The sequence below is a fragment of the Garra rufa genome, chromosome 10, assembly GCF_049309525.1.
Source record: "Garra rufa chromosome 10, GarRuf1.0, whole genome shotgun sequence".
Lineage (NCBI taxonomy): Eukaryota > Metazoa > Chordata > Actinopteri > Cypriniformes > Cyprinidae > Garra > Garra rufa.
Genome location: NC_133370.1, coordinates 11,974,948 through 11,985,251, shown reverse-complemented (window position 1 = coordinate 11,985,251; position 10,304 = coordinate 11,974,948).

Genomic DNA, 10,304 nt, shown 5'->3' with positions numbered 1-10,304 from the left:
TGCCTGGTTGAAAAAACATCCATAGACGTTAGAAAGTTTAATGTAATAGACAAGTTGCCTGTTATATTAACATATAAGGAATAAAATGTAGGCCTAAGGCATATTAATATAAATAATAATAATAAGAGTTTTATTTTATTAGACATTTATTTTATTTTATTTATTTGTTGTAAATTAAGTGCTATTAGGATGCTAAGATACCAAAACAGGCTAAATCAAAGCAAAGACCTTTACCTGTATTGTGTGATTTTTCTTTGCTTTCTTTACATATCATGTCTGATAATGTAATGATAATGCACTGACATGTTGTCTGTAAACAAGCACACCTGAAAACTTTCAATCAGAATATATAAAAAGGACACAGACTCAACTCACTTTTATAAGATGTATTTTAATAGAAATTCCAAAAAAAAGTTTCAACAAACTGAGCAAGGCTACAGTATTCCACATTATACATTATAATTAAATTCAGTTAATTAGAGAAAAAGTATTAGAGAGATCTGTGATCAACAGTGCGTGATCAACAGTTCATTAATGATCATTCTCATAGGTACATGGACAGCAGATTGTTACAGATGTTGATATGTATAGATGTAAAGACTCACTAAAGTCAAAATTAAAAGGAATTTTTACTGTTAGTGTGAAATTATCCTACTTTTATGGATTGTCATAAGCTGATTCATTAACCATTCTTCCATGGCTCAGTTGTCACAAATACATAATCAGTACTTTTGTCTTTCAGGAAACGGATCTGTACTCCAGGCGCAATAGCCAATTTGGATTTGTACTGATAAATATCATAATTCTCAATACCAACCTTCATCTTTTCAAACTTCACAACATAGCAATATGTGTAATAGTCAGCATTTTTATCTTGTGAACTAGTGTAAAACCCCACCCATGAGTACTTGAAGGTATCATTCCAGTCCGTGAAGGTCTTCTTGATATAAAGTCGAGCTCAAGCTTGACCACCTTCAGTGTAGAGCTGCAGACCAACATCATTGGACTCTGCTCCATAAAAGAATTCTGGAACATTTGATGAGATTTTAGGCTAAAGACTAGGACTCGGTGTGCCACAATCTGATGGTAATATTGTCACAGCTTCAACGCCCTCCCATGGTGTAGTTTGTGCTAAAACCTTGTCATATTTTTTGTCCAGCAGAAAACGGATTTGAACTCCAGGAGCAATAACCAAACTGGAACTGTACTGGTAAATGTCATAACTGTGTGTGATGGAGTTTTCAATCTTTTCAAATCTAATAGCATACTGATATGTTGAATAGGCGTCAATTGTATCTTGTGAACTCTTGTAAAATGCCACCCATGAGTAGTAAAGAACATCTTTCCAGTTGCTGAAGGTTTTCTTGATATAGAGTCGAGCACAGGCTTTTCCATCCTCAACATAGAGCTGCAGACTAGCATCAAACCTCTTTATTCTAGTGGGGATCACTCTATTAGCTCCATCAAACTCTGGTCCATACCAAATGGGTTAGTGAATTGAAAATCAAAAAGTGATGGGTATAGCCGCAGTCGAGGTTGGAGACCAGCAGTCATGGAGACAGAAGTATCTAAAGCACCAGACGATTCATAAATATTCAGCTTGTTCCTGACCTGTGTATGAACTTCATTAGTTTCACTGGAACGAGTGTTTTGGCAAATTTCAATGTATACGGATTTGGAATTTGCCATCATCTCAACAGGTACCTCCCAAAGGACTTTTGAGAAACCTTCTGTCGTTGCTTTTATCTCTAGTTTAATTTTGTCATATGTATTACAATGACAAAATTAAACTAGAGATAAACTAGAGTTTCTGTAATACTTCCGCACATAAGCTGTGAATGCATTGGCTCCAGGAGATTTTAAATTGCCAACCGAATAGTAACTTTGCCAAGAGCTCAATGAGGGGAGAATACCCTCTCTATTGCCATAATGATGGAATCCGAAGTCACCTCTACTAGGATCGAAATTTAAGTCAAGGATAGGAATGTCGTTTTGATCAATGGTCACGACTTTTTGGGCAAACCAGAACAATAGTTGGAGTCCGTGACGTGGTGCAGACTTGGCATACATAACGTCTTTCAAGTCTTGAGTACTGTTAAGTTTTCTCAAAGAAGAGACGCTTGCCAAGAGGCAAAAGAGCAGGAAGCAGAGTCTTGTGGCACTCATGGCAAAATCTTAATGAGAAACAGAATATTGCAAATCAAACATATGAGCTGTAAATATATATTTTTTTATTTAGTACTGACCTGAATAAGATATTTCACACAAAATACGTTTACATATAGCCCAAAGGAGAAAATAGTAGTTGAATTTATAAAAATGACCCTGTCCAAAAGTTTACATACAATTGATTCTTGATACTGTGTTGTTATCTGAGTAATGCACAAAAACCAAACATTTGTGGGGCCTGAAGGATTTTTCTGAAGAACAGCAGGCAGTTTAACTGTTCAGGACAAACGAGGGACTCATGAACAACTATCACTAAACAAAAAAAAAACAAAAAAAAACAGCTGTGGATTTGTATAAATTCAACTATCATTTTCTGTTGTGGACTATATGTAAACATCTTTTACGTGAAATAACTTATTCTGGTCAGTACTACATAAAAATATCATGCATTTTGTATGATCCTTCTTATTTTTGTAAAATATTAACATTTTGCAGATTCTGCAAGGGGTATGTAAACTTCTGACATCAACTGTAGTTTTACACTAAATTTAAGATTTGAATATTTTAATTTTAATACATAGCACAATTTTCTGCTATTTTAATGTTTGCACCAAATATATTGACAATATAAAACTTTATTACACTAGTTGTGGCATTTCAATTGAGCACCAACTGGGAAACTAACTTTGGGGTGGCTGCTTACAGTCATATCCACATTAAGATGGGATAGGAAAACATATTTGATCATCCAATGAAGTACACACATAACCTTTTAATTTAATATAAATTTTAATTTCAAGAACACATTAACACTGATATATCACTGGATATATAAACTAATTAGCTTAATACATTTTGTTTGATTTAAATTAAATATTTAGAATTAAATATAAAATAAAGACATCTATAATATTTACTATAACACTTAAACTCGTCCTACCTCAGATTGAAGGTCCTCAGTGGAAGAGCCTCTGCATCCTTTACATCTCTCAGATCTTTATTTATACAGTATGGAGGAGGCTGTACTTTACAGATAGGGTGTTCGTAAGAGAATTTCTGTTATGGGTGAGATTTGACAGAAGTTCAATTACCATTATTTAACTAAATAAAATGTAGTAGAAGATAACACAGGGAATTTTGGAATTTATACCAGTCAAATTTGGGCATTGAACCTGTAGTTTAGATCTGCTTCATGTTGAAAAAAACTTAATAATAAAATAAAATAATAAAGCACACAAAAACCTAAATATACATCACAATCAAATTATGATTACCTGTTGAATGTTGGGTTAAACCTGAGCTCTGGATGGCCAGAGCTGTCAGAAATATCTCCAATGAAATACAGACCCTAGTAAGAACAGCACAGTGGCTCTGTGGTTAGCACTGTTGTCTCACAGCAAGAAGGTCCCCAGTTCAAGCCCTGGCAGGGACAGGAGACCTTTCTGTGTGGAGTTTGCATGTTCAAACTGAATGGTCAACTGAACATTCTAAATTGTCCCCGTGACTTGTGTGTATAACAGACTTGTGTATGGATTAACTGATTCTTGTCAAGAATAAACTATAGCCATAGTAAACACCTCAAACTTGTGGTTGTGCTCCTCAAACCATTCCTGAACCATTTTTGCTTTGTGGCAGGGTGCAATATCCTGCTGAAAGAGGCCACAGCCACCAGGGAATGCCATTTCCATGAAAGGGTGTACATGGTTTGCAACAATGCTTGGGTACAGTGAGGGATTTTTTTTTTGATCCACTGCTGATTTTGTATGTCCACTGACAAGGAAATGATCATTTTTATGGTAGGTTTATTTGAACAGTGAGAGACCGAATAACAACAAAAAATCCAGTAAATTGCATTTCAAAACTGATCTGCATTTTAATGAGTGAAATAAGTTTTTCACCCCTTCGCAAAACATAACTTAGGTCAGACATTTCTTGTAGTTGGCCAGCAGATTTGCACACATCTCAGGTGGGATTTTTTCCCACTCCTCTTTGCAGATCCTCTCAAAGTCATTAAGGTTTTGAGGCTGATGTTTGGCAACTTGAACCTTTAGCTCCCTCCACAGATTTTCTATGGGATTAAGGTATGGAGACTGGCTAGGACACTCCAGGACCTTAATGTGCTTTTTCTAGAGCCACTCTTTTGTTGCCTTGGCTGTGTGTTTTGGATCATTGTCATGGTGAAATACCCATCTACAATCCATATTCAATGCCCTGGCTGAGGAAAGGAGGTTCTAACCCAAGAGTTGACAGTACATGGCTCTGTCCGTCATCCATTTGATGCGGTGTAGTTGTCCTGTCCCCTTAGCAGAAAAACACCCCCAAAGCAAAATGTTTCCACCTCCATGTTTGATGGTGGGGATGGTGTTCTTGGGGTCATAGGCAGCATTCCTCCTCCTCCAAACATGGCGAGTTGAGTTGATGCCGAAGAGCTTGCGGAGAGACACTGCGAACGCTTCAGGATTTCAGTCCTTCAGTCCAGCTGCCTTTAAATCATTGACAAGATCCTCCCGTGTAGTTCTGGGCTGATTCCTCACCGTTCTCATGATCATTGAACCTCCACGAGGTGAGAACTTGCATGGGGCCCCAGACAGAGGAAGAGTGACAGTTGTTTTGTGTTTCTTCCAATTGTGAATAATCACACCAACTGTTGTCACCTTCTTGCCGATAGTCTTGTAGCCCATTCCAGCCTTGTGTAGGTCTACAATTTACAATCTTTTCCCTGACATCCTTGATCTTGGCCATAGTAAAAAGTTTGGAATCTAATTGATTGACTGCTTCTGTGGACAGGTGTCTTTTATATAGGTAACAAGTAGGCTTATTGCGATAGACGGTGAAAACGGTGATACTGGTGTGAAGCTGCAACACCGGTTTTATCACTTACCCACCACAGCACCGGCTATCACCTTCGTTTTGATTTTTTTATAGTAATAAAAATCATTTAGTTCAGTTAGAGAACAGAAAGTACAATTAAAAACTGAACATAACTGCTCAATACAGTGTGCAGAACGACAGTCACATCAGATTTCATTTATCACGTGAGGAGAGTGAGCAGAGCTGACTGACAAGAAGAGAGCTGTGAGAAACACAAGACAATAGCGGATGATAGTTTTGAAGCAAAATGCAAAAGCGCCAGTTTGGAATTATTTTGGATTTTAAAAAATATCTAAACTTGACATGCCGTTTATCTAAGATGAAGTGTCTTTTTTTAAATTTTTTTTATTAGTTTCTTATTTAATTGGTTCCACAGTGTTTGCTGTTTTTTTTACTTTTATTTAAACTTAACTTAACTTAAACCATTTCTTATTTGGTTCCATGTTAGCCTACTTATTTTCAGATTTGTACAGGCTACCTTAAAAGTTTGGGCAGAACATTTCCCAAAGCATCACACTGCCTCTGCCGGCTTGCCTTCTTCCCATAGTGGCATGTGTTTCCCAGGTAAGTGACTCACACGCACCCGCACCTGATAATATAAGTGATGGCGGCGGACAGGGGTCAGCGTGGGCCCCCTGACTGATCAGCTTCTACGCAGCCCCATACACAACAAACTGGAAACACTGTGTATTTTGACATCTTTCCATCAGCACTGGCACTTCTTGTGGATTGGGATTTTAATGTCTAATTTTAATGTGCACATGCTTCTTTGTAAGATCCCAACTCTGCGTCCTGCATGGGGTTGTGATCATTCTGTAAGGGTTTATTTTGCAACAGTGACTTGCTGACTGGACATCTCATTCTGGGAGAATTTTTACATGTTCAATGAAAGAGGAACCGGTTCCTCTTTCATGAAAAGAAGAAAGGAGGAATAGTGAGCAATTATGACACGAAACTCAGAATAGTAAGTTTATATCATGTAATTATGACACGAAAGTCAGAATAGTGAGTTTATTTCATGCAATTATGACACAAAAGGGTTTTAAAAAATAATAATGTTGCATTGTGACAGCTCATGCTTAGAGTTTATCAGACAAGACAACCTCAGAAAATGTAACTTCAACACTCCACTTACTTACCCTACTTACTGTAAAAGGAGCATGCATTTGATTATGTACAGTATTACTAACGCTTTTACAAACACTAAATAAATATTCAATAATTCAAAACAACAATGTTCTCAGGTTATTTTGGGGCAGTTGGTTTTGGCTACTGGCAAGTGAGCTCATACTGCCACCTACTGTCTACTGTAAGTGCTCACAACGTTCATTTACCTGGGTTTACTAAACATTTGTTTTATTATTAATTCAGTGCACTGTATTGCCAGAGCAGCTTTGTGAACATAAAATATTGTGCACAAATTCTAGTAAGTGTCACTCTTACTAGAAATGTTGCAGACAAAACAAAACCAACAGTGTTGCTGTCAAAACCATTTATTAATTAAAAAAATTATAAAAATACATTTTAATCAATACATTTTATTGAAGGATTTCTGTCACTGTTCGTTTGTTCAGCTTAAACCAGTTTTAGACTGATGTGATGGTGTCCACATTATGTTGACTTTTTTGTGTTCCTGCAAGAGACAATTAAATGAAAATCTTAGGAGAGCATTCTCAAGTTTTAACTTCAGCTCATTCATATTTACCAGTATATTCAGTATAAGGAGACATATTGCACTGCACATTTAAACTGGGTCAGTAATATGGTTGCAGCTTAGTCATTCACTATAGGTTAAGCCTTGTGTTCATTGCCACATGTAAGAAATATAATGTAAGTTTGTGTAATAGTAATACTGAACTCACTGGATATGCAAAATGGCGTTCTGAACCCATAGTTCATCAGGGTTGGCACAAATCTGTCTGTTCCTCACTGTGGTAAATCTACAGGGAAGAGAATAGTCAAAGATATTACAACTTGTTCTTTTAAATTGTTATGCAAAAACATTATTATCTAAGCAATTTTCATCTATTTGAGAAATAAGTGTTGTCCCTCACATGACGGCCTCTATGTTGCAGGTCATGGTGGTGTCCTGTAAAGTGAAGTCTTTCAGTCGGAGGACAGGAAAAGGATGTGATGAATATTTGGTACAGCACCTCATCGGACCTAAACACATTAACAAATTCTCAGTTTATGTGGTTTCATGACACCTTACCAACTATGCTGACCCATAGTTTTAATCAAAGATTCATTAATCTGCTCATTTTCCTTGTAATAAATGTGTTTATTGTGTACTGTGAATATTGTTGTTTACTTATGTGAAATATGTTTTTTCTATTTTAAGTTGCTTTGGACAAAAGCACCTGCTAAATGCATAAATGTAAATATAAAAGCTGTCATAAAATGTGACATATGTGAAATGTGACCAAAGGCATCTTGGACTCATAAAAAAATTACTACCAAAAATACCAAAATTCAAAATCATTTTGAGTTTCCACAAAAAAAAAAAAAACAATGTACTTGCTCAAAAATATATATTTAGGCCTTAATAACAAACAAATAATAATGAACATAATGTGATGCATATTTGTCATTAGCAAAAAATAGCACTCAAAAAGTCACTATTTGACAGTTTGATTTTATTTAAAAACAAAAAATAAATAACAGATTTTCAAAATGAATTTACTGAAATTACTTAGAATCAATATGAATCTTCATTGTGAATGCAATTTAAGGGGAGACACTGCAGGTGAATAGGGTAAAAAATGTTCTAATAGTTGTTGCCTTACTTACCCAGTTGATTGATTACATTGATAATTGCAAACTTTTTTTGTATTACAAGTTTTCTAAAATGTTAAGTTTAAATATGCAAATGAGGCATTATTTAATGAAATATGCACTAATTTGCATACATTTCTACAAAAATCTAAACACAGGATGAAGTCAGTTTCAAAATTCTTGTTTAATTTTTTTTAATATTAGAGTCAAAAGTTTTTACAAAGGGAATCTCATTTCGTCATGCCATAATTCAGAAAAAACTATAGAACAGACGGAAACTCTCTTTTCATTTTTTGGGGGATAAAATGTAATTTTAAAATAAAATAAAGCAAATCATATATAAACAAATCCCTCTGTAAAATCCTTCAGCATTTTGAGAAAACGGCCTTTAAAAATATGTATTGTAATTTAAATATATTGACACAAATAGATAAAGTGCTACAAAAGAAACACTTAACAGTGTTTTTTTGGATGTTTTCTTTCCATTAGTCTGATAAAACACTTTATGAAAAACCAAAAAGCCCAAAATCTCAAACTTGATAGGTGAATGAAAAACAGCATTTTGGCCTGCAGTGTCTCCCCTTAATTTATTTAGTTAAAAAGTATGAACATGGTTAAAATATGGCTAGATGTGGAATAATCTATATTTAATGAAAGAGTTGGTTAAAATGTAAAAAGTTTGTTTTGGATTTATTAATGATAAATAAATAAAATTGTTGATCGTGTATTTAATTTGAGCACTTTTGGATTATCAGTAGTGATACAGAATGTCAGTAATGCATATATAAGATGTCAATTTGCCACTGAATTAAGATATAAAGCCATCATATCACTTATGTCATCAAATAAATGCAAAATGCCTGCATTATTAAGCATGGCGGCGTCTCAGCTTTATGACGAATGTGAACGTCCCAGTTCTAAATGTCTAAAAATGCAAGAGATTACATTCCTAGAGCAGCCTTGGAACTCAAAGCACAGATAAACCCTTGAAAGCAAAGAGATTGTCTGATAAAAGTCAGTTTTACTTACTGCTTTGACTCAGGCTGACCCAGACACACAGCAGCAACAGCAGCGTAGATGACGTCAGGACGAGTCTGCTCATCATGGGAGGGAAACAAGACACTTACGGGGTGAAAAAGAAAAATGAAAGTGCTAAAAAGTATTCAACAAGTTGATGGCAGTTGGCAGAAGTGTTGAGAATGGTGATGATCAAGATGTAGAACTCTTCTAATCCACATGATCTGGCATCCCCAAAAAGCTAGATTATATAGCTGTTCATAAGGGGGAATTTGTGGACCACACAACAGCGTCACGGAGGGGTGGAAGACGGGGAAAATCTGGGTGTCTTAAGTTAAATATTAGTAGGTCAGCTAAATTTGTGTGTGCGGTAAAATGGGATATTCCATTTCTTTATCATAGGTATTGTACTTTCAAAATCTATAGCAGTTTGTGACATGATCACGGTCATTTTTTAATAAATAATCAAGCGTGTGTTGTCAAAATGACTAATTCAGACAGAAAATATTATTAGTTCTGGTAAATATAATGAATACAAAAGAAAATAAACAACTGCCTCATTTAATACGTGACCACAAATCCAGTCATAAGGGTCAATTTTTTTAAATTGAGATTTATACATCATCTGAAAGCTGAATAAATAAGCTTGTTGATTTGTTAATTGATGAATGATTTGTTAGGACAGGACAATATTTGGTTGAGATACAACTCGAGATATAGAATCTGGAATCTGAGGGTGCAAAAAAAATCTAAATATTGATAAAATCGCCTTGAAAGTTGTCCAAATGAAGTTTTCAGCAATGCATCCTGCTAATCAACATCCATTCCTTCATTGAACATGATCTTTACTTAATAACCTTATGATATTTATTTTGATCCATGGGAATTTTTGACTATTGCTAAATATACCTGTGCTACTCAAGACTGGTTTTGTAGTCCAGTTTCACATATGGAAAAATGTTAATTAATATGGAAAATATGAAAAACGGAAATGGTAACTGTTTTAAAAATGTATCATCTTAATCTTCATAAAAAAATTAAAATAAATAAATACACAAACAAGTAAACATGTAGATTTTTTCCTCAACATGAAGATTTTAGGGTAAAATATACAGTATGAGTGTACAGTATACTGTATAAGCTGCATATTTTAGGTTTCATGACTGGTCTTCATTTAAAAGAAATCAACATTTTAAAAAAATTGAAGAGATCCTCAAGAATATATTACAATGGATATACAGTATATACATTCATACAGTACTGTATATACTATATGTATAATACAATACTGTATATACAGTATATGTATAATTTTTGACCTGTTTAATTTTTAGTTTGCTTACATTTATTTAGTTGCACTAAACATTTATACATTATGTGGGTATATTTTTCAGTTTTTGGAGAATAAAATGTCAATATTTGGTTAAAATAATGTTACATTGTCATAATCAGTTTAACAATATTTATGTAAA